A 27,885-nucleotide genomic window follows, 5' to 3' on the forward strand; every position below is an offset into this window, starting at 1 on the left:
TTTATGTCCTTTAATTCAGTTACTGGAGAAGGGACATGTCCCATGCAGGTCCAAACTCACCACCGCGCCACCCCCACTGCCAAGTGGAACTTCGCCCTCAGCAGCAGATTTCCTAGCAGCTCTGGGGTCCTGGGTGGAGCTTGTCCCGGGATGAGGAGGACCGGGCCCAGTCATTCTAGGTTGGGGCGTAAAGGAGAAGCAGTCTCAGGACCTATCATTCTTCCTTCAGCTGGGGCTGAGGGGACTTCCTGGGAAAGGTCCCTTTTCCTTCATCAATAAGGAATCCATCCATTCCGGGATTTGGGGTCTGGCCTGGAGCAGCGGACTGCCCCTGGGTCTGAGTGTCCAGCTCGCCATCTTTTGCTAATTCAGGATGGTCTCTCAGGTGGAAGAGCCATTGTACATGAGGAGCTTCACTCCACTCACCCTCCTGCTCACAGGAAGGTCTGGCTGCTGGATGATACTGCGATTAGGTGCCCAGGTGGCTGTTGCTCTCCCTCTCCTAACGGGTACTGGGGCCAGGCCTCAGTGCAAAAGAAGAGCCAAGATGTTCTCTTTAATTGGGGGTCCAAATTATCCCAGTTCTTGAGCAGACAGGAGAGAGGTGAGCCTCGTGGGATTTTGGAAGAACTGGACCCATCCGGAAAAAAAAAGAAAGAGAGGTCCCGATGGGGTCTCCCGCTCCCTGTCTCACTCTTTCACAAATCTGGAGGGGCAGCACCAGCCTACAAATCGGGCAGACTGGCTGGCCCTGAATCTCTCCGAGGGGGAGCATTCCCGGGTGGGGCCTAGCCAAGCTCACCCATGTCTCGCGGTCCACATCCCCAAGATTTCTTTTTGTAACCCAGACCCCTCTGATGCTGTCATTCCCAGGAAGCATGTAATTCCCACCTTATTCCTGTCACGAAGGGATTCAGAATTCCCAGGAGAAGAATCTGGAGAGGAGGCATCCTCTGTGCAAAGATTTATGCTGGAGTCTCTGAGTTGAAGAGAGAGTCCCCTGAACTAGTAACTTGCCCTGTCAGCTCACATTTGTGGGTCTTTGTGTGTGTGTGCAAGGAGGTTCCCGCAGCTGCTGTGAGTCAGCCCCAGGAGAGGGCTGTGATGGTCATAATGATATCCTCTTTTTTGTTTTTCTTCCTCTGGAAGGTCCTTAAAGCCACAAGGAAGGGAGATAGGTGGTTTCTAAAATGTCTCAAAAAGACAAGAAGTTCCTCTGTAATAGGGGCTTTTGATCAGGAGTAACTATCCTAAAAAAAGGAACAAGGTTTCTTCTTAAGGTAAAGACAAATCAGGAGCAACCTAGTCCTAACGGGAAACTGTGTTCCCATAGGAGGGAAAGAAACACTGCGGATTCTGTCATGGACAGTGGGACACATCACTCTGTGTCTGCCTGAGAGGAGAGAAAGAGAAAAAAGGCCAGTCTGGGAATCCAGTGGTACTAGTCCTGGCTGGGGGCTTCCCAGAGCCACAGAAGTGCTCTCCGACGATCAAGTCACTTTCCAGGTCCATCTAACATGACCATTACTGACCTTTGAGTCCCTGGTTTCAATCCCAGACAAGCCCCCAATTCTGTTACCATCCAGGGGTGCTGAGTTCATTGTCTCTGTTCAACAAAGAATCGAAGAACAGAGACCGCCAGCAAGCAGCAGGTGTACTGGATAGAGAGACCGGCTTCTCCAGAGAGAAGGCCCCGGGCTGGGAGTCTGGTGGGGCATCTGGCCTGCTCTTTTCAGGGTCCCTGGAATTGCCTCCTGCCCTTATCTCCTCCCGCCCACGCGCTCCTCACTCTACTGATTGGCGCCCCTCTGTCCACGCGTCTGTTTTAGTTTTCTAGTGGGTCCCCGACTCGGGAGGACGAGTGCGGAGGTGTCTCTCTCATGAGTCCCTCTCGTCCACGAGCACTTCCATCAAGCAGGGAGGACCTCATCAGGAGACCCTCTCCCTGCTCCTCTCCCTGGCCCTGCCCGGCCTCCTCCCTGGCCATCCTGCCTGGTGGCCTGGCCCTTGCCCATCTCCCTCAAAGCAAGAACATCAAATCCCTTCTAAGGGGAGAACCACCCTAGCCTCAAAATTCTCAAAAAAATAAAGAAATAAGTTTATCAATGTCTGTAAAAATCCTATTGAAAGGAAACTATGATCCAAGAACTTTATGCTCAGCAAAACTGGTGTTGAAAGATATTTTTTATACACACAAACTTGGGGAACATTTCCCCCCGAGTCCTTCCTCTCCAAATAGGTTCTCTGTAAATATACAAATATATCCTTGAATTTGTGTGTATAATTCATACATAAGATTAACTTGTCTATTTTTGTTTATTTGATATATATAACATAGAATATTGACAATAGAATTATTTATTTGAATAAGACAAACTTCACTCAACCAAGATAAAAACACTGAAGCTCAGCAGGAGATGGCCTCCTGAGCGGAGGGCTAGGAGCAATGCCGCAAGGGTTCCGGCTCCTCCCCTGGTCCTGGGCCCAGCTCCTGAAACTCTTGGGATCCCCAGTACTGAGAGTCCCCGAGTGCCAGAGAGGTGTGGCCGGGGGCCTCAGCAGGGTCATATCAGAGGGCCAGGGCCTCTGGCCCACCTGCCTGGGCCTAGGGAGGGCAGGGGGCTGAGGGCTGAGGGCCACCCGGGCCCGTGTGAACGCTGGGCACGTCCTCTGCAGTGAACCACCCACAACGGCAGTCCCGAGCTCTGGGAGTCGCACCAGTGACTCGTCCCAAGAGGGTCACGGGAACCCCGCCTGACAGCCTGTGATCACAGGCACAGGTCACTTTGCAGGGCCCGGCCCTGGACCTGCAGGTCTCCAGGTGGATGGCACCAGGACTCACAGGATCAGGGGACACCAGCCGGTGCTGCTGCAGAACTCATGGCTTGCTTGGGGCACAGGGAGCCCCACGTGCCTGAGTCAGGAGCTTATCAGGCAAGTACAGAGACACCATGCTCATTTTCTTCCCCGTGCCTTTAGGAGGTGGGCACAGAGGCGTCAGGGTGAGCTGGTGCGGCTGAGGGCTGGCTCACAGGCACCCGGCATGTGGCAGTCAGGACCCAGGGTGCACGGCAAGCAGGCTGTCCAGCTGAGGAGGTGTGTTAGAACCTCTAGAGTGACCACCCAAAGTAGCAAGGGGGCAGCACGGAAGTGCAGCAACATTGCCAAGAGGAAATCTGGCATTGCACACCCACCCCTTGTGCAGGGAGGGCGGGAGAGCGAGGGGAGCTTACAAAGCACACCTAGTGGTTCAGTCAGAGCTCGGAGCCAGAGGCTGCCACACGGCAGCACAATCACGCCTGCCTGAAAGGACCTGGTGCCCCCGTCGTTCTGCAGGAGGTTAGGGTGGCCATCCAGCAGTTCCCTGCAGTGTCCCTGCAACCCCACTTGCAAGGAGTGAGGGTCGGGGGCAGGGTGGCCAAGGGCCCCACAGACCTGTCCAGGATGAGGTCCAGGAACTGCCTCTGGAGTCTCCACATCCGGACACAGGCACTGAGCCCTGTTCCCCTAGGAGAAGCAGCCCATGGAGACCACCACCCAGGGTTCAGCACAGGCTGGAAAAGGCGACAAAGATTAAGCCACAGAAACACCTGTGTAGCCACTTCTGATATCTGTTTACATCATATTCTTCTTCCTTCTAGGCTATAATGGTTTAGATATGATTTGTCCCCCAAAAGCTCATGTGTGAGAAAATGCAAGAAAATTTAGAGGTTAAATGATTGGGTTGTAAGAGTCTTAACCTAGTCATGAATTAACCCAGTTGAATGGATTAACTAGCTGATACCTATAATAAGCACTTAAGGTATAGCTGAAGAAGGTGGGTCATTGGGACATGCCTTTGGGGTTTGTATTTTGTCCCTGGTGGGCTGAGCTTAGTCTTTCTCTGCTTCCAGATTGCCAAGCCCTGAGCTGCTTGTCTCCACCATACTCTTCCGCCATGATGTTCTGCCTACCTTGGGCACAAAGGAATGGAGTCAGTCATCTGTGGACTGAGAACTTTGAAACCATGAGACCTTTTTCCTCCTCTAATTGTTCGTGTCAGGTCTTCTGGGCACAATGACGTAAAAGTTGACTAAAACAGAAGTTGGTAGCAGGAGTCGGGTCGTTGCTGTCACTAACCTGACCATGTGGTTCAGAAGCCTTTGGAGACAGTTTGTGGGGGAAGAAATTTTGAAGTTTATGACACAAGCTGAAAAGCTTTGGAATGTTATAAGCAAATTTTAATGGGCTTCTGGTGGAAGCTTAGAAGAACAGAATGCCGATAGGACGGCAGACAGTGAAGACAGGGCTCGAGAGGTTTCAGAAAGAAAGGAAGATTCTCTTGGAAATTCAACTAGAGGGCAGGGGTGGTAACTCAGCCGCGGAGTGCTTGCTTTGTACGTGTGAGGCGCTGGGTTTGATCATCAGCACCACATAAAATGAATAAATGAAATAAAGGTATAAAAAAAGAAAGAAAAGAAATCAAACTATAGACCAGCATGTTATGTTCTGGAAAATAAGTTTTCCCATGCCCTGAGACTTTCTGTGAGATCGACTTTAAAGATGGTAGACTAATCAATTTAGTGGAGGAAAGTTCAAGGCAAAACAGCACTCAAGCAATGGCATGGATGTTCCTGGCAGCTTTAGCCAAGTTTACTGTGATAATAAGGAGCAGAAAGATTTTTTTAAACTTGCAGTTTGGCAAAAAAACAAAAAAACTCTAAGTAAAATTGGGGCTAAGGAAGTCATGGTGGTTAAAGAGATCATAGTCATGAAAGGATGCTAAATACTCCACACAGAGACAATAGAAGAGATGACTCGAGGGCATCTCAGGAACTGGCATGATCACACCTGCCTCAGGCTCAAGGAAGTAAAAGTAAAAGTTCCTTCGAGAAGAGACCAGTGAGGTCCACTGCTTGCATAGGTTGGGGATGGGAGCCTAGGAGGTTGTTTCGCCATGCTCAGCCACCCATGCATCAGGGGCTACAGTCAGGGTCCCTGGGGGCTCAGCTACTGCTCCAGATGGCAGCAGACCTTGGCATCAACCATGTGGTACTGGTTCTGCAGGACTGCAGGGTGCTGGAGTTAGGGGGTCAAGGAGGCTTCCCTTGAGCTATGGAAGGAAGGCCTGGGAGGCCAGGCACAGTGCCCCAGGGTCAGAGTCCCTCAGGGCAGCCCCTGAGAGGGCAAAGCACGGAAATGTGAGGAGGAAGCCGCAGCTGCAGTGGAGACCCCCAAAATTAGGAAATGCCAGTACCGCAGAACACCTGCTGAGGAAAGCCGCAGCAATCGAGCAGAGACAAACCAGGACAGAGGCCACGTAGACTGCAACCAGCAAAGCAGGGTCAGAGCTAACCTTTAGAGAGACCATGACCTTGTGCCCCACATGCTGGATGTGGAGCTGCAGGACTTGTTTGCCCAGATGGATTTTGGTCTAGGTTTGGTACCAACCCTTCTTTCTGTGCCCCTATTTCTCCCTTCTGAAATGGAAATGTCTACACTGTGCCTTTATATATTGATTACATATAACTGGTCTTTGATATTTTCAGGAGCTTTCCCTGAGAGTTTGCCTTGATTCTTGTTGTGGGGCACAACTGAAGAACAGACCGATCTCCACTGAGAAGTCCAAATCTGAGAGTCTTTATTAAGCCGGCCGCTGACTGTCTCACACAACAGCCCAAAAAATGGCTACTGGGAAAACAGCCCCAACCACAGGGTTGTAGGGGTTCTTATACCAAAAATCACATCAATCATAAGTGTCTGTTGCTATGATTCGAAATGACACACTAACATCATGAGATCATCGACAGAGGGGGAAGTGGGTCAGAATGACCCTTACCTAGGTACAAACTGAAGAATGGTTGCTAACATCCACACAATCACTGTTGACATCACAGTTCACGTGGTGTGTTATTTAGGAGAAATAGGAATCGAAAGAGAACAATTTTTTGTCACATAAGAATTGTGATTTTGCATTGCTAAACATGTCATGCTAAGTAATTTTGATGGGCACAGAGGCGGGGTGTTTCCAGGGGAGAAGCTCATTTCCTACATAACATGGAGTCTCAGAGCAAAACGGAGTCTGTTTAGTCATTTCCCTTCTAGCCTGGCCTATAGCATTTCCATAAGCCAAATCCGTCAGCTTGTCACAATTCTCAGAGAGTCTGGACTTGGACTTTTGGACAATGCTTGAACTGTAAGACAATGGGATTCTTGGAAATGAAGCCAATGCATTTTGCTTTGGGAAATGGGCATGAGCTCTGGGGGCCGCGCAGAGTGTTGAGGTTTGGATACGTGGCATCCCCAAGACCTCACGTGTGAGACTTCGCAGAACATTGAAGTGAAGTGATGAGATCGTAGAGTTCTAACCTAGTCAGTGCATCAGGCCACGGACGTGGATGAACTGGGCGGTGACGGTAGGCAGGTGGGGTGTGGCTGGAGGGGTAGGTCACTGAGGTGTGCCTTGGGGTCCGCACTTTGCTTCCTGGGGGCCACGTCCTGAGCTGCTTCCCTCCGCCACACCTTCTGCCATGATGTTCTCCTCGCCTCAGGCCCAGAGCCCTGGTGTCGGTTGCCTGTGGACTAAGACCTCTGAAACCATGAGCCAGATGAACTTTCCTGCTTTAAAATTGTCTTACCAGCGAGAAGCCACGGCGCGGCAAGGTGTGGCACAGCTGCGGCTCCCCTGTCCCAGTCGCCCGCGAGTGGTGTCTAGGGGGCACCTGCTGCCATTACCAATACCACCGCCACCACAGCCAGGCCCTGCCTCTATGTCGAGGGAGGAGGAGGAGGAGCGCAAGCTCAGAGACACAAGTACACAAGTTCACAGATAAGGACAAAGTGTTTTATGAGGCAGACCTTCAGTCCAATATAACATCCTGACGCTTGGCATCTAGACTCCCTTATACCCTCCCGATGCCCGCAGCAACTATAGATCATAGCCAAAGAATTTGAGAAGCTTGGGCTTGTAACCTGGATGAAGGGATGAAGAAAATCCGTCAAGTTATCCAAAAATATAATCACATTGCTACAGACACCAAGTTTCTCCCATTGGAGGATTCAGGAGTGGTGCTGACTGTCAGCACCAGCTATGGCGACACAGTCAGACTCGTTCAAGATGATTCCGCTAGGACCGACATTCACGAATGAACAAGAACACCTTCCAGGGCACTCTCAGCCGGCAGATTGATCTTAAATTTAATTGACGAATTCCCAAGAGCTACTAACAACACCTGGAATCCAGTTCAAAAAACATGAGGAGGAAGGAATTGAGACCCAGTACTTGGCAGAACTTCTTATGGCTTCAGGCAGGTCCTCTGTGAAGGGGTTAAATGGTTATCATTTCACAATGGTTGTGACTGATGATTTGATCAAAATCCTGACCAACTCTAATTTGCACAAAGAAGATCTTGACTTCTTTGAGATCCTTCGATTGTTTTATCCTGTCATTTATGATGTGAAGTACTTCATGCAGAGCTGCAAAAATCTTAAAGGTGGATTACAAGAAGTTGCTGAACAGAGCGGAACGGATCAGACAGCAACACCAGGCGGAATCTGATTCATCGCTTGCAGGAATGGCCTTTTTCAAAATGAGAGAAATGTTCTTCTAAGATCACATTGATGATGCGACACATCTGGTCATTTGTATGGCCTTGGTTCTGGTTCCTCCTGTGTGTGGAACGACACAGGGACGCAGAGGAGGAAGCTGGCAAGCAGGCTTGACATGGAGAGTCCTCTTACACACACGCTTCTGTGCAGGGTCTGCCTCTGGTCAGACCTCTGAACGGCAGACCACACCTTTGGTAGCCCATTTGGCTCTTGCCTTTCTGTACACAAAGCATGACCGTTCCAATCTCAGATCTTAGTAACCAGAAGTATATTCAGGTTAAATTTGGCCTTAATTGAAAACCTTTGTTGGCAAGCGTGCGTGATGCAGCGGGGAAAGCTACATCATACTGAATAATTTGATGAACTTTGCCTACCAGAGCTTGTGCCCCACTTCCCTGAATTAACAGCACTGACTGTAGTTTATCTCCCTGTTTCATGTCTCTCCTGTCCATTCTGCAGGAGTTTTAGCTACTCAAGATTGTGGGTCATGAATTGTGCACTTTAGAGAGTGATTCCAATCCTGTTTTATCAGAAATTGTGAGGGGGTGTTGCTCTAGGAGAAAAATGACCATTTACCAACTTTCTACAGTATTTGGTTTTGACCTTCAGAATATAATTGCACAGGTGTGGTGCAAATTGTCGATTCAGCAAGACTCGCCACAATAAACTCCTGAGGAGCTCCATCACTGCTGTTGCTGTGTGTAGCGTTTGATCTTCCAAGCACATCCCATGACTGCCGGCTTAGAACTGGCATGCTAGGCTGCTCTGCGACAAGAATTTTCAAACCGGCTTTACTCCCTTCAGGAAAAACAGCCCTTATGATTAGATGTTTAGTGTCTGCCAGGAAACTGGCATTCAAGAGATGGAGGCTACATTGTTTCATGACAGCACACTTCCCTTGATCTGCTTTTTATTCCATCACTGTTAGCCCTTTTTATTTTATAGCCATACTTATTGAAGCTCTTGATTTGTTGATTATGCAAATCAATTTCATTAAGTCAAAAGATAACAAGTGTTTAGATATATTTTGTATCAAATTAAAAGACAAAAATTGTGCTTCCATAGTTGCTACAAAGAAATACTGAAGAGATTTGGTGCAAAACAACAAAATACAAAATACACATACACACACACACACACACACACACACACACACACAGAGCTAATAAAATTACCTGAGAAGTGTCATGCTTGTTTATTTTTGTGTATATCTTTGTGATCTATTTTATATGTATTTTATTATATATATATGGCTATTATATATATATGGCTAAAAGAAATATTTAGTCATGCAGAACATGTGATCAGACCAGAGCATGTATAGGAAGAGTTTTTGGTAATCATTCGCTCTGCCCTAAAATGATCTACAAGTTATAATGTGTTATCTACACCTCAATTCGTAATATCAGCCAATCTCCGAGTGTCAGAGACATTGGTTTGTTTCCCTTGTATATTCTTTCTTCATAATATTACAATGCTGTAACTGGGGGTCCTTTTAAACAAAACATCATTTGCAAAACCGAGGGTATTATTTGTTTTTAAAGCTTTTGTACATAAAGTCTTCAGAAATGTTTTCCTAAAAAACTAAAATAAAATTCTTCCTGCCAGGTTTTTTGGTCACAGCAGCAAAAATGTTGACTATAACACTGTGCACAGGCAAGATGTAGAGTTGAGGGATTTTGCTTTTTTGAGTTAATTTACTTATTGATAATATATATACATATATAGTTTTGTGCAATGGCTAAATCAAACCAATTAACATATGCATACTTGTTCTTGGTGGAGAGAACACTTAAATTCTCTCTAATTGAGTTTCAAGAACACATTATGTGCCAGGTGCTGTGGCACAGGCCTGTAATCCCAGCAGCTCAGGAGCCTAAGGCCCAAGAATCACAAGTTCAAGGCCAGCCTCAGCAACTCAGCAAGGCCCGAGGCAACTGAGCAAGACCCTGTCTCAAAATAAAAAGTCAAAAGGCCTAGGGATGTGGCACAGTGGCCGAGGGCCGAGGGCCCCTAAGCCTCGACTGGTACGGAATGCGTAAAATGTCGCGTTGTCATCGGCTGTGACCACCATGCTCTAAGACGGGCTCTTGCGCCATCGCCCCGGGGCAGTGCGAGTCTTCCCCGCTCTCCCCGACTCCCACCAGCCCCAGCCTGGGCCACCGCTCCTCCTCCCGCGCTCTTTAGACCACCGGCAAGCCTTTCTGCTCCTGGCTTGGCGCCTGCCACTCGACATTCTGACCCGAGGACGGGCCTTCCTCTGAAGCGAGCAGCCTCCCAGAGCGCACGTGCCTGCTTTCCCATCCTATGTTCAGTCTGTGGGCACCGAGGCCCCGTCAGGCCATGTCTCTTCAGCACGCGCTTTGATCTTCCTGGAAGAAGCCCAGAAGTGAGAATGCTGGATCCAAACCAGCCTTGGGACAGAACTTGTGTTTTCAGTTAGAGGAAAACAGAACACACAGAACCCGGCATGGGCCTGGCGTGCCAGCTGTGGCAGACCCTCAGGGTGAGCGGTGCCAGGCAGCAGATACTCTTTCTGGAAGCCGGAACCCACCTCCGAGCCCAGGACCTGGGTCCTGCTCCCACTCTGAGCAGCCCAGCCGCGAGGCACAGAGCATCCGCGAGCTCCGACGTGCAGAGGCCAGGACACAGTCCACCTTTGTGACCCAGAGAGCAAGAAGGAAACCCCGAACTGCACCCTCCCCACCTGGAGGAAAGTCCCACAATGAGCAAGCCAGGGGCGCACGCTTCAGGCAGCTACCAGGAATGCCCGTGAGCGGAAGTGGTGTCGGCTCTCAGGAGCAGCAGGAAAAGCAGCCACTGGCCAGTGTCCACCAAGAGGGCACTGCCAAGACCTCGGCAAGTGACGTCAGGACCAAGGAGAGTGACACAGTAACTGCAGCCGACGAGGAATCCCGGAGCCCAGGTGCGCGTGTCAGAGGAGGAAGGGGACCCGGAGGTGCCGGGGCTGGCCAAAGCCACTGAACGGAGATGAGACTTAAAAAGCGAATTTCAGGTAGACAAGTGGACCACGCCTCCGGAGGGAAAGAGACCAGCCGAGGGGCGCAGGTGGCTGAGAGGACACACGGAGCAAAGACTGCAGATCCAGAAGTCAGGGGAAGAGCAGGGCTCCACACAAGCCCAGCCCAGACCAGCCAGGAGTGCGGTGTGCACGCCAGGTAAGTGGCCACCTGGCCATTTCCCAGATGACACGCAGAACGTCCAGTTTTATTTCAGGGCAGAGTTTTCAGTGACGTTTTAAATATCATCCCTATTCAGTGACTCTTGGCAGTTAACTTTGGAAATGATTCATTGGAGCAGCATTCTAGAATACCAGGTCATCCATACAGAGGACACGGTCTGGTCTTGGTCTTCTCGCCAGCCACGCTGGACACCAGCAAGGCCGCTCTGCAGGATGCTGAAGGGCACCAGGGTGATACAGCATGTGTCCAGGCAGCAAGCCTCCTCCAGAAGTAAGGAGCAGCGGCCTCACCTGCAACCCCGGCCACCCAGGTCCAAGGTCAAGGCCTGCCTCCCTGACTTAGGGAGATTCCACTTCAAAATCAAATAAGGTCTGGGGGTATAACTCAGTTGTAGAGCACTCCTGGGCCCAATCCCCAGTACCAAAGAGGGGGAGGAGGATAGGGAGGATGGGGGGGAGGAGGGGGAGGCTGGGGAGGGGAGAGGAGGGGAGGAGGAGGAGGATTGGGAGGATGGGGGGAGGAAGAGGGGAGGAGGATGGGGAGGATGGGGAGGAGGACAGGGAGGAGGGGAGGATGGGGAGGGGGGGGAGGAGGGGAGGAGGAGGAGGGAGGGGGAGGAGGATGGGGAGGGGGGAGGAGGGGAAGAGGGGGGGGGAGGGGAGGGGGAGGGGGAGGAGGGGGAGGAGGACAGGGAGGAGGGGAGGAGGGGGAGGAGGGACAGTGAGGTCGCGCTCCTGGCTCCTGAAGGACGGCCCTGAACACCAGAGCAGGAGGAGTGAATTTGCAAAGCCCCTGCTGGTGCAGCTGCTGGAGGAGGCGGTGGCCAGAGGGGCTTGGAGAAGCCTGGCCAGGAGCCGGGGTGGAGGTGACAGGGCCTGAGCTGGAGGCTGAGCTGACTGTGGCTCCGTGGCCTCAGCTAGAAGGAAGCCGTCCTCGCCACACGTGGACATTCCCCACGCCCGCGGCACCACCACCAGGGACGTCAGTAGGGCGGCCTGGACAGCACGCACAGCCTCCAAGAAGAGGTGTCGCTGACAACGCCACAAGGTGGCAGTCCCACCCAGACACCCCAGGCTCCGACCCCACGCAGCCCGTGAGTCCTACAGAGGAGGGGACGGTGGCAGGAATCCGGGAGCCCTCCCAGGTGAGGCCGAGTGTCCTCTGGATGCCACCTCAAGCTCAAGCTCCATGGCAGGCGCAGGCTGCTCTGCCCTTCTCCTCTTCCCTGTCCTGCTAGGGAGGACCCGGGAAACGGGAGGGCCACCAGCCCATCCCCAGGCCTGTGGTGCCAGCACTTGCCAGCCAAGCCTCCCGCCCCTCGGGGAAGGCACTGCTGCCTGGCCCTGGCAGGAGGGAACCCGGGCTCAGAGCCGGAGGCTCCTCCACGGGCGCCTGGTAGAAGGGGGCCAGCTCAGCGTGGTCCAGCAGAAGCGGACGCCCTTGCTGCCTCCCCTCGGGAGGCGCAGCCCAGGCCTGCAGCGCAGACGGAGCCCAGGATGGAGCCCAGGAGCAGCCTGTGTTCGAGACGCCAGCAGGGCGAGGTGGCTTCAGGTTGAGCCCCGGGCATGGCAGGATGAGTGTCCAGTTCTGCCGGCTCCTGAGGCCTCGTCCTCAGAAGCCCTGCTGCCTCCCGCGCAGCGTGGCTGGGCAGCCGCAGCGGGTCTCCGTGGCCTCCCCAGAGCCAGAGCACACCCTCTCTTCTCTCCCTGTGCCGCCCACTGGAACCAAGGGTCCCTCCACGGGGGGCCAGGCGGGGCCAGAGGTGGACCGCCCAGGAGGGGGTGGGAAGCCGGGGAGGTTCGCTGGGCAGGGCGGCCAGTCGCACAGGCATGGGGGGGGGCTCCTCCAAGGGCCCCGGCCCTCCAGGGTCTGGTGGCTGAGCGTCCAATGTGCCCATGTGGCCTTGGGGCAGAGACGAGAGTGCAGGAGTGTGGGAGGCCCAGGGGGTGTGCAGCCCCCAGGCCGCTGCACCCAAGACCAGGGTGGGCTTCCAGAGGCGGGGAAAGGACAGCCAGGCAGCACGTGGCTCCCGCCAGGAGGCTAGACCCCTCGCACTGGCCAGAGGACCCCCAGGCCGCAGGGGAGGTGGGCCTGCGGCCCTGCACTGGGTGGATGGGGAGCGGGCAGGCTGCAGGCGACTGGCGCTGGGCAGGGCAGCAGCCCCCCAGGACCCAGGCACAGACAGCAGGGGCAGGGGCTTCCTCCAGGGCCGGCGGCCACACGCCTCCCCACCAGGAGGGCCAGGCAGACAAGAGGCCAGGAGTCCAAGGAGGGGCTGCGGACTGGAGCCCCAGGCGGAAGTGGATCTCAAGGGCAGGCAGAAAGACCAAAGGTCACAGAGAGCAGGGCCAGCCAGAGCGGAGACAGGGCGGACCACGGCCGGTCACCACCCAGCCACAGAGGCCCAAAGCAGGCACGCAGAGGACCTTGGGGTCACCTCCCTCCTCTCCTCACCCTGCTCTGTCCCTAGTGCCAGGCCTCAGTCCCCTCCTCTCCTCACCCCTTCGGCGACCTTTCCCCAGGCCTCCTTCCCCACCCCTGCCCTCTCCTCTCTGGCCTCCTTTGCCGACACCTCCCTGGCCATCGCCCCTGCCCTCCCGTGAGTGGTTCTCAGTTCCTCTGTCTCTGCCATCTCCCGGCCTCCCACCCCAAGTGTCACTGGCAGCTGGTTACTGTCCCCCTGCCCTGTGGTCTCCCTGTCCTATGCTCCCAGACATCCGAGGTCCCCCTGTCCTGCCAGACCCCTGAAGGAGTCCCAGAGTTCACCCCACCGGGCCATCCAGTGGGAACGCCTGGCCCTGTCCATTCTAGGCCTCCTTCACAGATGCCCCCTGGACCCCGCTGCACCAAGCAGACCTCTAGAGAGCAGTTCCACACCAGCCCCGCAACCCAGCCTGGGGTGTGCTCTCAGGCCACCTCTCATCGGCTGCTTCCGGGCACACGTCCGGCCTCTGGGCTTCGCCCCTGCACAGGCCCCTCTGTGTGCTGCCTGTCCCCTCCCCTCAACGGCAGGGCGCCTTCCCATCCCGGCTGCTCTGAGCCCCTGTTCCTGGCAGCTCCCACACGTGTGCTCACTGCCACGTCCAGTCCCAGCCTGGAGCCCGGGTGTCCCGGCACTTGCTGAGGGCCACACCTGCAGCACCTGTGTGGCCAGCCCGGCCCCCGCCTGGCAGGCAGTGGACGCAGGGAGCCCGGGGCCGGGTGGAGGGCACCTGTGCAGGTCTGGGGAGAGTCCTCTGCCTTGGCCACCTTTCCTCTCCCCTGCACCCACCCAGGGAGACGTCAGGGCTCCTGAGGGCCAGGAGCTCCCCAGGGTCAGGGAGGGGACACAGCCCGCCTGGCACAGGACCCGGCACCAGGGATGCTGCCCTCCAGGACCTTGTGGAGGCCAGCCTGAGAGTCTCTGCCCTCCAAACACAGGGTGCAGCCCACCCTGCCGTGGCGGGCCGTCCTCAGAGGCTGATGAGAGACGGCAGCAGTCCTGCCTCCCAGCTGCCTTGATTTCCAAGAGCGAGAAAAGCCCAGGCTCTCTACGCATACCACCAGGGGCAGGTCGTCTGCTCCCGACTCCGCGGCTGTGACAGCTGGGGGTTGGGGCTCCAGCGTGCAGCTGAGGGCAGAGGGAAGCTGAGGCCCCGTCCGGCCCACCCAGGGGCTGTGGCCACGCACGCTGCCAGCCAGCTTCTAACCCAGCCAGAGCAGCCCCTCTGCACCCACAGGCCACCTCCGGCCGGCAGGGTTTTGGCTGAGCTGGGAACCACAGTGGTAACTGGAACCACAGTGACTGAGGGTTCTACAAAAACCCAGTGCGACCTGGGAGATCCTAAGGGTGGGGAGAGCCAGGACCTGAGAGGAGGTGTGGGGCCATGGTGGCAGGTGAGGGGCTTTCCAGTGGACAGGAGGGTGCAGAGGGAGAAGTGGAGTGGGCAGGATCCAGCAGCGAGTGAACATAGGGGTCAGAAGAGCTCAACTGTGACCCGCTAGGACCAATGGGAAGCCCCATCTGGGTCCCAGTGGAGCTGAGGCAGGGGAATTTGCTGGGGACCTGGGGGTGGAAGGTCTCTCCAAGCAGAGAGCAGACTTTCCAAGGCCTGGGACTCCCCAGGACCCTGAGCTGAGGGTTCCTGTGTCCCTGGCCAGAGGCCAGATCCCTGTGCCTATACTGACTTAGACTTCTGGGGCCAGGGCACCCTGGGCACCTTGGGCACCGTCTCCTCAGGTGAGTCCCCTGCAGGTCTCTCTGTCTTCTCTGCCTGGTCCCTGGGCTAGAAAGTCTCTCTAGCCCCTCTGGGTCCAGCCCTGGAGGGTGTACCAGTTGTCCTCTCTGCTGGAGCCCCACAGCCCCAGCCCAGAGCTCAGCCTGCAGTGGAGGCCCCACTGGGCAGAGGGAACCTGGGCCCAGGCTGTCCGGGAAGGAGGGGGGCTGGTGGAGCTGAGGCGTATGGGCTGCACAGTGGCCCCAGGAGCCTGGACCCCGGGCCAGGGCACCCCGGTAGCTCTCCCTGTGTTCTTCTGCCCTTGCTTCTCTCCCTCCAGCCCTGGGGTCCACGCAGCCAGAGCAGGGTGGGAGCTTCTGCCTGGTGCCTGGTGTTGGGATGAGGTGAATGCAGTACAGGCCTCTGGGCTGTGGCCAGCCGGGCGCGGTGGCAGGCGGGTGAGGTTTCTGTGCGCCCCCTCACCGGGCCTGTGGCGATGTGGCTAAGTACTGGGGCCAGGGCACCCTGGTCACCGTCTCCTCAGGTGAGTCCTGGTTTGGGGACACCTAGGGCCGTGGGCTGGCCAGTCAGGGAGACGTTTTTGTGCGAGAGCCGTGACCGAGCAGACACTGTGATACTTACTGGTACCTTGACGTCTGGGGCCAGGGCACCCTGGTCACCGTCTCCTCAGGTGAGTCCCCTGCAGGTCCCTGTCACAGAGGAACAGACCTCTGGCCAGCCGGGCGCGGTGGCAGGCGGGTGAGGTTTCTGTGCGCCCCCTCACCGGGCCTGTGGCAGTGTGATTACTTTGACTACTGGGGCCAGGGCACCCTGGTCACCGTCTCCTCAGGTGAGTCCTTACAGCCTCTCTCTCCTCTCCACTCAGAGGGGTTTTGCTGCATTTTGGGGGCAAAATGAATGTGTCTGGATTTCTGGTCCAAAGGGGCAGGGGCTGGACTAATGCGGGAGCCAGGGCTCCTGCAGACAAGCCCCTCTGCCCCTGGACTCTGCAGCAGGGTCTTTCTGGGGGTCCTGGCCACCCTGGCTGTTGGGGCCCCGCTGCCCTCGCCTTGGAGGGCTCAGTCTGAGGCAGTGCCAGGGCCTGACCGGCACAGTTCTTATCTGGGACCCTGCCGCGGCTGTCACCGGGGCCAGGGAGTCTTGGTCGCCGTCTCCCCAGGTGAGTCCTCAGCCCCACCCTACCTGACTGGGGAGACTTGAACGGCGTTCTGGAGCGCAGGAGAGGCAGCCGGGGAGAGGGTCGCTGCGGAGGAGCTGGAGCCCAGCCCCCTGGTCCCCAGTCTGAGTCGCGGGTCTGGGACAGGGCATGCCCGGCTGGTCTGGCTGAGGGCTCCGGGCTCTGCGAGTCACACCAGAGTCTTGTGACTGGCGCGGCTGCTGTCCGCTCCCAGACCCTGCTTTGGGAGCAGGGGCCCCATTCAGTGCTGGTGGGGCTCCTGTGAATCAGGAGCCATCAGTCTAGGGTCACATTTCCCGGGCCACCGGCGGCCCGGCTTCTGAGGGTCTAGGCTGGAGTGCATGAGTTTGGGCCATGGAGGGCTTCAGGCACCTCTGGCCCAGGGCGGGGAGGAGCGCGAGAGCCTTGGGAACAGTGACTGCCAGCCCCAGTGTGGCCCCTGGGGTCATTGCTGTGGCCAGGGGACAGTGTCAGGGCAGGCTCCGGGATTCTTGTGGGGCCTGGCTCGAGTTGGCACTACTGTGATTACTATGGCATAGACTTATGGGGCCCAGGGACCCTGGTCACCGTGTCCTCAGGTAAGAGCGGCTCCTCCATGGCTTTCATTCTCTGCGCTTGCCTCGGGCTTCCTGAGCACCAGAGACTGGTCCTTGGGACGTGTCCCCGAGGGGACCTGGGTGGGCTGCCCAGGAGGGGCTGGGGACTGGGGAGCCTCCCTGGAATTCCAGATGCCTTTAGAAAACCAGAATAAGGTCCGGTGCATCCGATGGAGTGAGTTACCCCCGGAAGGGGGCTGGGGCCAAGGCCATGTTTCTGGGAGAGTGGCTGAAAAAGAGCAGAACCCCTCGGTGGTCTGCGGGTGCTCTGTTTGGGGGCTGGTGTGGGGGCTGGTGTGGGCTGAGGAGTGTGCCTGGTGACGGCCTCTGCAGAAGGGCGACCCCCGGGGGGAACCAGGAGGTGTGCTGTGCGCCAGGCAGGGGCTCGGGTTCTGCGGTGGTTGGCAGAGCGCTCCGGGCGAGAGAGTAGCCTCGGTCTTGGTGAAGGGGCAGCTGCCGCCCTGGCGGGGACTCAGGCTCGGGAAGGACAGCCCCTGGCTGGAGAGGGGAGAGGCTCACCTCTTAGTGTCTGCAAGTGGTTCCCGAGAAAAATGGCATGAAAATTGTGGCTTAAAAATATGAGAGGTTTTTCAGTATATTCTTTATACTATAGTCTTTATTTAAGATCGTTTCTGTGTAGCAACTGCGAGTTGTGTCAGCAATGTCTGATTCAGGACCAGCTTTTGACAGCATTGAAGCAAGTTAATTTTTTGAATTAATTGAACAGTGCTGAGCTGGACCGTGAGTGGGGCCAAGATGGCTTCCGTGGGGCCAGGACTGCTGCAGGTGGCAGGAAGCAGGCCACGCGGAGAATCTATTTCAGGAAGCAAAAAAACACCATAGGTAAATTTATAGCTGTGGTTAGAGGAGGTGGTTCTGAAATGTTCTGCCAGCTCCACAGATCCGAAAGTTCCCCTGAGCAAAACAACACCTGCACAATTTGCATTTCTAAAATAAGGCGAGTCTGCGGGCAGGAACTACGGAGGCCTCCTCTAACCATGCAGGTTTTGGTCTTAGCTTTTCAACTGCTAGTTTGTTCAAACTTTACTCACCAATTTTAAAATTGTTTTCATTTTCAAAGCAAGATGTATACAAAACGCAGCAACCTTGGGGCAGCTTATTAATGTACTTAGAAACCTTTTTTAAATTACTTTGCTGTGCTCCGCAGGACAACTAATCTCAACCCTTCACCCGTGCCGGGGTGTTGGGTTCACAGCATTGGTTCACGGTTCTTGAGCTAGTTGGTCACTCTGTGATTAAGAAACACTTAGATATCCTGGAAAGAAGCCTTTCTAAGTATTTTTTTGAGATCAGTTTTCCAATATTCATTTTAGGATAGATTTTAGGTGAAGTGTGTACAGTTATCTTGAATTACTTCAGTTAAACGTGGTAGTTTGTGAATTAAGAGAAAATTCAGCAAGACGGTGCAAAAGAAAAGGATCCAGGCACAAGCCGGGAGATGAGGCTCCCTTCCTGATTGTGCTGGCTGGGCTTCTTGTCCGAGGAGAGCTGGCGAGGGTCTGAGACCTGACCCAGGTTGGCCTGGCCTTGGCCTGGGTCTCCCAGGACCCCGGGCTTCTGCCAGCAGGCCAAGTGCTGTTTGTGAATCAGCCAGATGCAATCAATGCACTTGGAAGAATGACACCTGCCAAAGGCCCTCGGGACCCCCCAGCGACCCTGCGCCAGACGCGGTAAGAGAGGCAGTCCGCATTGCCAAGTCTGCTTTTCTGGAAAGCTTGCACTGATGCTTCCTCCTGTTTGAAGGGGAACCGGTCTTTAACCATTGTCCAGGAAGAGGGGGCTTTTGCAAGGTCTTTTAGGGACAGTTGTGTAGGACCGTTTTGAACTGTTCCTGAAGTGCCTACCAGTCAAGGGGAGGTGGCAGGAGGGGCTCCAGTGCTTATTAACTGTTGATGATTCTGCCACAATGCTTCTAGATTCACAAAGCACCACGGATGTTGTCTCAACTTAGGTCATAAATGCAGCTTTGGTTTTTAGATCTTTTTTGTGCTTCTAAAGAGTTTTGCAGCAAACAGAAGAATTTTAAGTGGCAAAGTTAGATAAAATGATTTTTCTGGTCATTGTCAGTCCTGGTTTTAACCTAGAGGTTAATTTTAGACTTGGAAGCAGGAGATGGGGCTTAGGGGTGCTCCCAGAGGACAGATTCTGAGGAAGACACCCCAGAGTGCCTCCCATGACCCTAGCAGAGCTGAGGATTCTGGACGGAAAAGAAATTTTCATTGTTATTAGAAATGACTTTACGTTCTTGCTCTAAATCTCAAGATGTTTCAGTGAATTTAAAGTTGTCAGAAAATATTCTTCCCAACTGTTAAGGGATGGTAGCGATTGATAACATTGCTCTGCAGCCGAAAGCCAGGCAGAATAGGGTTGGACCAGGACACAGGGTACCAGGGGAGAGACTGTGGGAGATGGAAGCCATTGGGATTGTGCAGGACCCAGGAGTGGGGTGGCTCTGGCTGAGGTCTGCTGGGCTGAGCTGGCTGGGCTAAGCAGAGCCTTGCTGAGATGGGCTGGGCTGGGCTAAACTGGTTGAGCTGGGCTGAGTTGGACTGGATTCAGGTGGAGCTGAGCTACACTGGGCTGATCTGAGCTGGACTGAGCTGGGCTGGGGAGAGCTACAGGATGTGGGTGAGCTGAGCTGGGCTGGGCTGAGCTGGACTGAGCTGCGCTGGGCTGAGCTGAGCTGGGCTGGGCTGGACTGAGCTGCGCTGGGTTGAGCTGAGCTGGGCTAAGCTACCAGAGTTGCTGAGCTAGCCAGGGCTGAGCTGAGCTGAGCTAGCCAGGGTTGAGCTGAGCTGAGCTGAGCTGAGCTAGCCAGGGTTGAGCTGAGCTGGGCTGGGCTGGGCTCGGATGAGCGGGGCTGGGCTGAGCTGAGCTGGGCTGGGTTGGGCTGAGGTGGGTTAAGCTACCAGAGATGCTGAGCTAGCCAGGGCTGAGCTGAGCTGCGCTGAGCTAGCCAGGGTTGAGCTGAGCTGAGCTGAGCTAGCCAGGGTTGAGCTGAGCTGGGCTGAGCTGGGCTGGGCTGGGTTGGGCTGAGCTGAGCTGGGCTGAGCTGGGCTGGGCTGTGCTGGGCTGGGCTGAGCTGAGCTGGGCTGGGTTGGGCTGAGGTGGGCTAAGCTACCAGAGATGCTGAGCTAGCCAGGGCTGAGCTAAGCTGAGCTGAGCTAGCCAGGGTTGAGCTGAGCTGGGCTGGGCTGGGCTGGGCTGGGCTGAGCTGGGCTGGGTTGAACTGGGCTGGGCTGGGCTGGGCTGGGTTGGCCTGAGCTGGGTTAAGCTACCAGAGATGCTGAGCTAGCCAGGGCTGAGCTGAGCTGAGCTGGGCTGAGCTGAGCTGGGCTGAGCTGAGCTGAGCTGAGCTGAGCTGGGCTGGGCTGGGCTGGGTTGGCCTGAGCTGGGTTAAGCTACCAGAGATGCTGAGCTAGCCAGGGCTGAGCTGAGCTGGGCTGGGCTGGGTTGGGCTGAGCTGAGCTGAGCTATCCAGGGTTGAGCTGAGCTGGGCTGGGCTGAGCTGGGCTGAGCTGAGCTGAGCTGGGCTGGGCTGGGCTGGGTTGGCCTGAGCTGGGTTAAGCTACCAGAGATGCTGAGCTAGCCAGGGCTGAGCTGAGCTGGGCTGGGCTGGGTTGGGCTGAGCTGAGCTGAGCTATCCAGGGTTGAGCTGAGCTGGGCTGGGCTGAGCTGGGCTGAGCTGAGCTGAGCTGGGCTGGGCTGGGCTGGGTTGGCCTGAGCTGGGTTAAGCTATCAGAGATGCTGAGCTATCCAGAGCTGAGCTGAGCTGGGCTGAGCTAGCCAAGGTTGAGCTGAGCTGGGCTAAGCTACCAGAGATGCTGAGCTAGCCAGGGTTGAGCTGAGCTGAGCTGAGCTGAGCTGAGCTGAGCTAGCCAGGGTTGAGCTGAGCTGGGCTGGGCTGAGCTGGGCTGAGCTGAGCTGAGCTGGGCTGGGCTGGGCTGGGTTGACCTGAGCTGGGCTAAGCTACCAGAGATGCTGAGCTAGCCAGGGCTGAGCTGAGCTGAGCTGGGCTGAGCTAGCCAGGGTTGAGCTAAGCTGGGCTGGGCTGGGCTGGGCTGAGCTGAGCTGGGCTGAGCTGGATTGGGCTAAGCTAGTTGGGATGGATGAGCTGAGCTGGGCTAAGCTGGATTGAGCTGGACTGAGCTAACTGAGATGGGTGAGCTGAGCTGGACTAGGCTGGATCGAGTTGACTGGGCTGGGTTGAGCTGGATTGAGCTGAGCTATCTAGGTTGAGCTGGGCTATTCTGGGATGAGCCGGGCTGTTCTGGTCTGTTCTGGCCTGTGCTGGCCTGTTCTGACCTGTTTGGGGATGAGCTGACTGGGCTAAGCTAGCAGAGATGGGTGAGTTGAGTTGAGCAGAATGGGCCAGGGTTGAGCTAAGCTGGGTTGAGCTAGCTGAGATAAGTGAACTGACCTGATCTGGACTGGGCTAGGCTGAGCTGAGCTGGCCAGGGTTGAGCTGGGCTAGGCTGGTTGAGCTGGGCTGGACTGGACTGAGCTAAGCTGGGCTGAGCTGAGCTGATCAGAGATAGCTGGGCTGAACTGGCCAGGGTTGAACTGAACTAGACTAATATGGATGGATGGGTGAGCTCATGTGGGTTCAGTTGAGTTGGGCTAAACCAAGCTGAGCTCAGGTCAGATGGGGTGGGCTAGGTTGAGCTGCATGAGCTGGATTGAACTAAACCGGGCTAAACTGAGCTGGGCTGAGATGGGTGAACTAGGCTGAGCTGAGCTGAGCTGGGTTGAGCTGGGCTGAGCTCTGAGACCTGTATGGAGCTGGGTGAGGTGGAGTTGAGATGCAGAGACGGAGCTTTCCTGGACCAGGCATGGGTGAATGGAGCTGAGCTCGAGGAAGCTGGGCTGATTGAGGCTCAGCTCATCTAGCAGCTCTGAAAAGGCTACTAGGGGCTGGATCAGCCTCGGCTGGGCCAGGTGGCCCTGCTGAGCTGCGCTGAGTGGGCTGTGCTGCTGAGTCCTGGCCAAGGCTGTCTGGCAGGTATTTGTGATCCACTGTGCCCTGACTCCACATGGTCCTCACCACCACGCCTGGAGCAGCCGCCTGGGCAGACTTCAGGGGGAGCGTGTGTGCCCGAGCTGGGTGCCGTGGGGCTGAGCTGGCCGCCTGCGTGGGGTACAGCTCCAGGTTTCACTTGCGATGTGGGCTGCTCGCGCTCAGGGCTGAGCACACCCGTGCTGTGGGCCAGTGCCCCAGGCCCAAGCCCGTGCCCGAGCGTCCTTCATGGGGGCCAGTATGCAGGCCTGCCTCTGGCCCGGGCATCGGTGCTACACAGGTGGGCTGCTCTGCCTGCTCTTAGGGGAGCCCATCTTCAAAACCTGGGCTCCGACCACAAGGGTGGGGGGCCAGGGCCCCGAAGCCTCACATTGGTCGGCCAGCTGCCTCCCCCACAGCCTGTCTGCCCAGCCCGGGGTCACAGCCAGCACTGCAGTGGAGCGGCAGTGCCTCGGGCGGGAGCGGCCCCTGCCGGCAGGGCAGGAGGAGACAGCTTCTTACCCTGCCTCTCTCTTCTGTCCGGGGTCCTCAGCGAGCCGGTCCTCCCCGAATGTCTTCCCCCTCTTATCCTGCGAGAGTTCCTGGTCGGATGAGAGCCTGGTGACCGTGGGCTGCCTGGCGCGGGACTTCCTGCCCAACACCGCCACCTTCTCCTGGACCTTCAAGAACAGCTCAGAGGTCCGCCAGGGCGTCAGGACCTTCCCTCCAGTGCTGGCCCAGGGCAAGTACGCCGCCACCTCACAGGTCCTGCTGCCCTCCAAGGACGTCCTTCAGGGCTCCTCTGAGTACCTGGTGTGCAAAGTCCGGCACGGCAGCAACAACAAAGACCAGACGGTGCCCCTCAGAGGTGAGGCAGGGGCCCTGGCGGGGGGGATCCCCGGGGGCCTTCTCGGGCTGAGCCCACGCCTTGTCCCGCAGCTCCAGAGCCTGGGGCAGAGTTGCCCCCCAGCATGAGTGTGTTCGTCCCAACCCGGGATTCCTTCTCTGCCTCCGGCAAACGCGAGTCCAGGATCATCTGCCAGGCCACGGGCTTCAGCCCCAAGCAGATCGCAGTGTCCTGGCTGTGGGACGGAAAGCCCGTGGAGTCTGGCTTCACCACAGACCCAGTGACTGCAGAGGCCAAAGGGTCCCGACCCCAGACCTTCAAGATCACCAGCACACTGACCATCACAGAGAGCGACTGGCTGAGCCAGAACATGGTCACCTGCCGTGTGGATCACAGGGGGCTCATCTTCCAGAAGAACGTGTCCTCCGCGTCCTCCACGTGTGGCCCAAGTGAGTGACCTGTCCCCAGCCCAGCACGCCCCACACCCAGCCAGGGCACCTCCACACTCAGGTGCTCTCTCAACTGTGGCATGTGCATCGGCTCCCCGAGCCCTGGCAGGGGCAGGGGCAGGAGCAGTGGGCAGCCACCCCCTGCTGCAGCAGGACCCCAGGGCTGGGCAGACCAGCTGCCACTCCCAGGGGAAAGCCGCGCCTGCCCCTGATCTTACGTCCACCCAGCCACTCAACCCATGTGCCCTCCACAGCAGGTCCCTCCACGGCCATCCAGGTCTTCACCATCCCCCCCACCTTTGCCGGCATCTTCCTGACTAAGTCAGCCAAGCTGTCCTGCCTGGTCACGAACCTGGCCTCCTATGACAGCCTGAGCATTTCCTGGGCTCGCCAGAATGGAGAGCTCCTGAAGACGCACACCAACATCTCCGAGAGCCACCCCAACACCACCTTCAGCGCCGTGGGCGAGGCCAGCGTCTGCGTGGAAGACTGGGAGTCCACAGAGCAGTTCACCTGCACAGTGACCCACGCGGACCTGCCCTCGCCGCTGAAGCAGGCCCTCTCCAGGCCCAGAGGTAGGCCCAGCCCCGGCCCCGGCCCTGCTCCTGGGACGCCCCCTTCTCACCACCCTCTGACCTCTCACAGAGGTAGGCCGAGCCCTGGCCCCGGCCCATTCCTGGGACCCCCACCCTTCTCACCACCCTCTGACCTCTCACAGAGGTGGCCAAGCACCCGCCGGCCGTGTACCTGCTGCCACCAGCCCGGGAGCAGCTGATCCTGCGAGAGGCAGCCACCATCACCTGCCTGGTGAAGGGCTTCTCTCCCCCGGACGTCTTTGTGCAGTGGCTCCAGCGGGGGCAGCCCGTGTCCTCAGACAAGTATGTGACCAGTGCCCCGATGCCTGAGCCCCAGGCCCCAGGCCTCCACTATGCCCACAGCATCCTGACAGTGACCGAGGAGGACTGGAACTCGGGCGAGGCCTTCACCTGCGTCGTGGGCCACGAGGCCCTGCCCCACATGGTGACCCAGAGGACCGTGGACAAGTCCACCGGTAAACCCACCCTGTACAACGTGTCCCTGATCATGTCTGACCCCGCCAGCACCTGCTACTGACCTGTGGCCACCCGCCAGCCCAGGCCCTGGGGTCCCATTGCTCTGTGTGCCAACTAATCGCATCAGTGGAGTGAGATGTCGCATTTTATAGGAATCAGAATAAAAGATCCATTCAAAGATGCTGGTCTTGAGTGTGCGATGCTCTCACCTGCTGTGTCCCTGGCGCCCCGCGCAGCCCCTCTGCCTCGCCGCCTGCCGCCTGCCGCCCCACAGGCCACCCAGGGCAGGCCATCGCCACGCTCTCCCCCCAGCTGCTTCCAGAAATGGCTCTGCCATTCTGCACGGCAGCACGCCCGCACACACAGAAGTGCACACACTGACGAACAGCCCACCCACCCACACACAGACAGGCGCACACTGACTGGCAGCCCACCCACACACACAGACAGGCACACACTGACTGGCAGCCCACCTGCACACACAGACAGGCACACACTGACTGGCAGCCCACCCGCACACACAGACAGGCACACACTGACTGGCAGCCCACCCGCACACACAGACAGGCGCACACTGACTGGCAGCCCACCCGCACACACAGACAGGCACACACTGACGAACAGCCCACCCACACACACACAGACAGGCGCACACTGACTGGCAGCCCACCCACACACACAGACAGGCGCACACTGACTGGCAGCCCACCCACACACACAGACAGGCACACACTGACTGGCAGCCCACCCGCACACACAGACAGGCACACACTGACTGGCAGCCCACCTGCACACAGAGGTGCACACACTGACGGACAGCCCACCCGCACACACAGACAGGCGCACACTGACTGGCAGCCCACCCACACACACAGACAGGCACACACTGGCAGCCCACCTGCACACAGAGGTGCACGCTGAGGGACAGCCCACCCGCACACACAGAAGTGCACACACTGACGGGCAGCACACGCAGAGGTGCATACTGACGGACAGCCCACTCGCACACGCAGAGGTGCACACACTGATGGGCAGCACACCCACACACACAGAGGTGCACACACTGACGGGCAGCACACCCACACACACAGAGGTACACACACTGACGGGCAGCACGTGCCCAGTCCCCCCGCCACCCAGATGCCGGGCTGCATCTCCAGGAGAGCCCACCGTGCTGGGGTCCCGCCTCTGCCTCCTGTGCCCGTCTGCGTGCCACTCCCGCCTCGCTCTCTCTGCCACCCCAGGGTCCGAGGACAGGGACTTGGAGTCCCCACCAGCTCCAGCTTGGTCTGTGCTCTGTCTCTGTCCACGGCACAAAGACACACACACAGCAGCCCTCACACGTGCACTGTGCTCTCGGGCATATGGACACACCAGCAGGCCCAGCCCTGAGAGTCCTCCCTGCACTGTGCTGCCTGCAGGGCTTCCTGCCAGGCCCTTGCTTGTCCTTCTGTCTGTGCATGGAGAAGCTTCCATGGACCAGCCCGCCTGGACTCTGGCCAGGGCCACTGTCCCCAGGCCCAGGGCTCAGAGCACGGCCCTGGTCTGCTGCCGCAGTTTCTCAGGGATTCCTGGCCTGAGTCCCAGGCAGGCTGCCCCAGGGACCAGAGCACCTCCTGTCCAGCTACTCGGTGGAGGCTGTGGGTAACCCGGCACCCCCACAGGAGAGAAGCAGGGTCCCAGCCACATCCTGAAACAGCAGGCAGTGTCCAGACATGCCCTGAGGGCAACGGGCAGCCCTGGCACCCCTCTGTCAGGAGGCCACCTTGGGAGCTCTGCCCTGCGAGCACCCAACCGCCTCCCCAGCTGGAGCACAGGAGGCAGGAGAAGGCCCAGGGTGGTCACGGCCCCCAGGGAGGACAGGGACCCAGCAAGTCTCTGTGCACACAGCCCACCTGGGCCATCTTCTGGAACTGCCTACACGCTCAGACCCTGGAGGCCTGGGATTCAGTCGTCCCCAAGGGCCTACATGTGCCGGGGCCACAGACGCGCTAAGCAGCCTTGTCCTTCCAGCGTCCGTCTGTCTGGCCATAAGAGCCGTCGTGCTGGTAGGCAGGACCAGCCAACCAGGGCGTCCCCTCGGGGACTCTACCCTGAGACAGGGCAGAGGGCCATGTGGCCCTCGGCTCTCTGTCCACCCCAATCGCAGGAGGCAGGGAGCCCAGTCCCCCCGCCACCCAGATGCCGGGCTGCATCTCCAGGAGAGCCCACCGTGCTGGGGTCCCGCCTCTGCCTCCTGTGCCCGTCTGCGTGCCACTCCCGCCTCGCTCTCTCTGCCACCCCAGGGTCCGAGGACAGGGACTTGGAGTCCCCACCAGCTCCAGCTTGGCCTGTGCTCTGTCTCTGTCCAGCACCAGCTGTAGGACACCGGCCCCTGCTGGCTGGGGCTCTTCCAGACAGGCCCCGTGCTCCCAGTCCAGAGGCAGGTGGCCAGCTGTGCGGCCAGCACAAAGCCTGGCTGCTGCCGCGGGCACCAGACCCCAGCCGACCTCCCTCCTCTGTGTGTCCCTTGCAGAGGGGGAGGTGAGCGCAGAGGAGGAGGGCTTCGAGAACCTCTGGACCACAGCCTCCACCTTCATCGTCCTCTTCCTCCTGAGCCTCTTCTACAGCACCACGGTCACGCTGTTCAAGGTAGCCTGGCGCGGCTGCGGAGGGGACAGGAGCCCTGGCTGGAGCCTGTGCCCGCCTCTGCGCTAGCGGGGGCAGCGGTTCACCTTATCTCTGTGGCCCGCAGGTGAAGTGACTCAGCCGTGGAAGGACGTCAGAGGCCGAGACTGACCTGAGGGGCACCGCCTGGGGGTGGCCAGTACACTTGCACCGAAGCCCTCCCGGGTGGCCTCCAGCTTTGCCCTCGGGGACGCAGGCTGCCCGAGGGACCTGCCAGCTGGGCCTGCCACACACCCTGCTCCGCGTTTGCCTGACACAAATACAGACAGCCTGGAACAACCCCCCCAAAGGCTCTCGTGTCTGTGTCTTTCTCGAACCTTCCGTGCCGTGTGCACATCCCGAGGGAGGACACTGAATCCAGGGAGCCAAGGGGCAGGAAGCAGCCTTCCAGGGCCTACAATGACTTCCCTACAGACAGGGCCAAGAGGGAGGAGGCCCAGGTGGCCGGCTTGTGGCACGGAGCCTGGGGGAAGGAAAGTGGCCAGGAGTGCAGTGTCCCAGGCCTGGCACCTCCTGCTCGGGGGCAGAAGGCCCGGCTGGGCCTGGGGCGCTGCGCACACCCATCTGCAGGTGCCAGCCTCCCGCTCTCTGGGGCAGGTTGTGCTGCTGACCGGCAGTGTGGGCATGGACAGGAGGGTGGGAAGCGGAGCAAACCCGGGTGACCTGCGCCTCGGTGCCTTTGGGCTGCAGTACCTAAAGCCATGGCAGGTGGTTGGCAACCAAGCCCAGCAGCTTCCGTCCGTCCGTCCGGTGAGGGCTGCTCCCTAGTTCGCAGGCAGCTCCTCCTCGCAGGGCGGGAGGGGCAGGGGTCTCTGGGTCTCTCAACCGAGGACACGAATAACCTCCTGAAGACCACACCTCCCAATCTGCCACTTTGGTGGGTAAGTTTCAGCAGAGAAAATTGGGGAGTGGACAGGACCCTCCAGCCCACAGCAGCTCCTAGGAGAACGTAGGACAGGGAAGCAAAGGTAGAGGAGAGTCCGGCGTGGACCGCTGGGGCAGCCTGAGGCCCAGGGGAGGTCCAGGCTAGCTGTGGGGTGAGGGCCAGGCAGAGGCAGTGGTGAGGAGGAAGT

The 27,885-nt window shown here is 57.7% G+C and overlaps 1 pseudogene and 2 gene segments (V, D, J or C); all 3 read left to right on the forward strand.

Moving 5' to 3' along the window:
* LOC306653293 (immunoglobulin alpha-2 heavy chain-like) overlaps positions 1-27,885 on the forward strand; it is a 460,569-nt gene that overhangs the window by 322,047 nt on the left and 110,637 nt on the right. The window contains exon 3 of the C gene segment in view: positions 15,494-15,530.
* On the forward strand, positions 6,895-7,762 carry LOC306653594 (CCR4-NOT transcription complex subunit 7-like; annotated as a pseudogene). The gene has a single exon. The product of its transcript is annotated as a CCR4-NOT transcription complex subunit 7-like (transcript).
* Positions 22,735-27,008, forward strand: LOC306653296 (Ig mu chain C region membrane-bound form-like). The segment is given in 5 exons: positions 22,735-23,093; positions 23,351-23,668; positions 23,812-24,144; positions 26,661-26,776; positions 26,880-27,008.

The sequence above is a fragment of the Sciurus vulgaris genome (genome assembly GCF_902686455.1).
Source record: "Sciurus vulgaris genome assembly, chromosome: 2".
In the NCBI taxonomy this organism is placed as follows: Eukaryota; Metazoa; Chordata; class Mammalia; order Rodentia; family Sciuridae; genus Sciurus; species Sciurus vulgaris.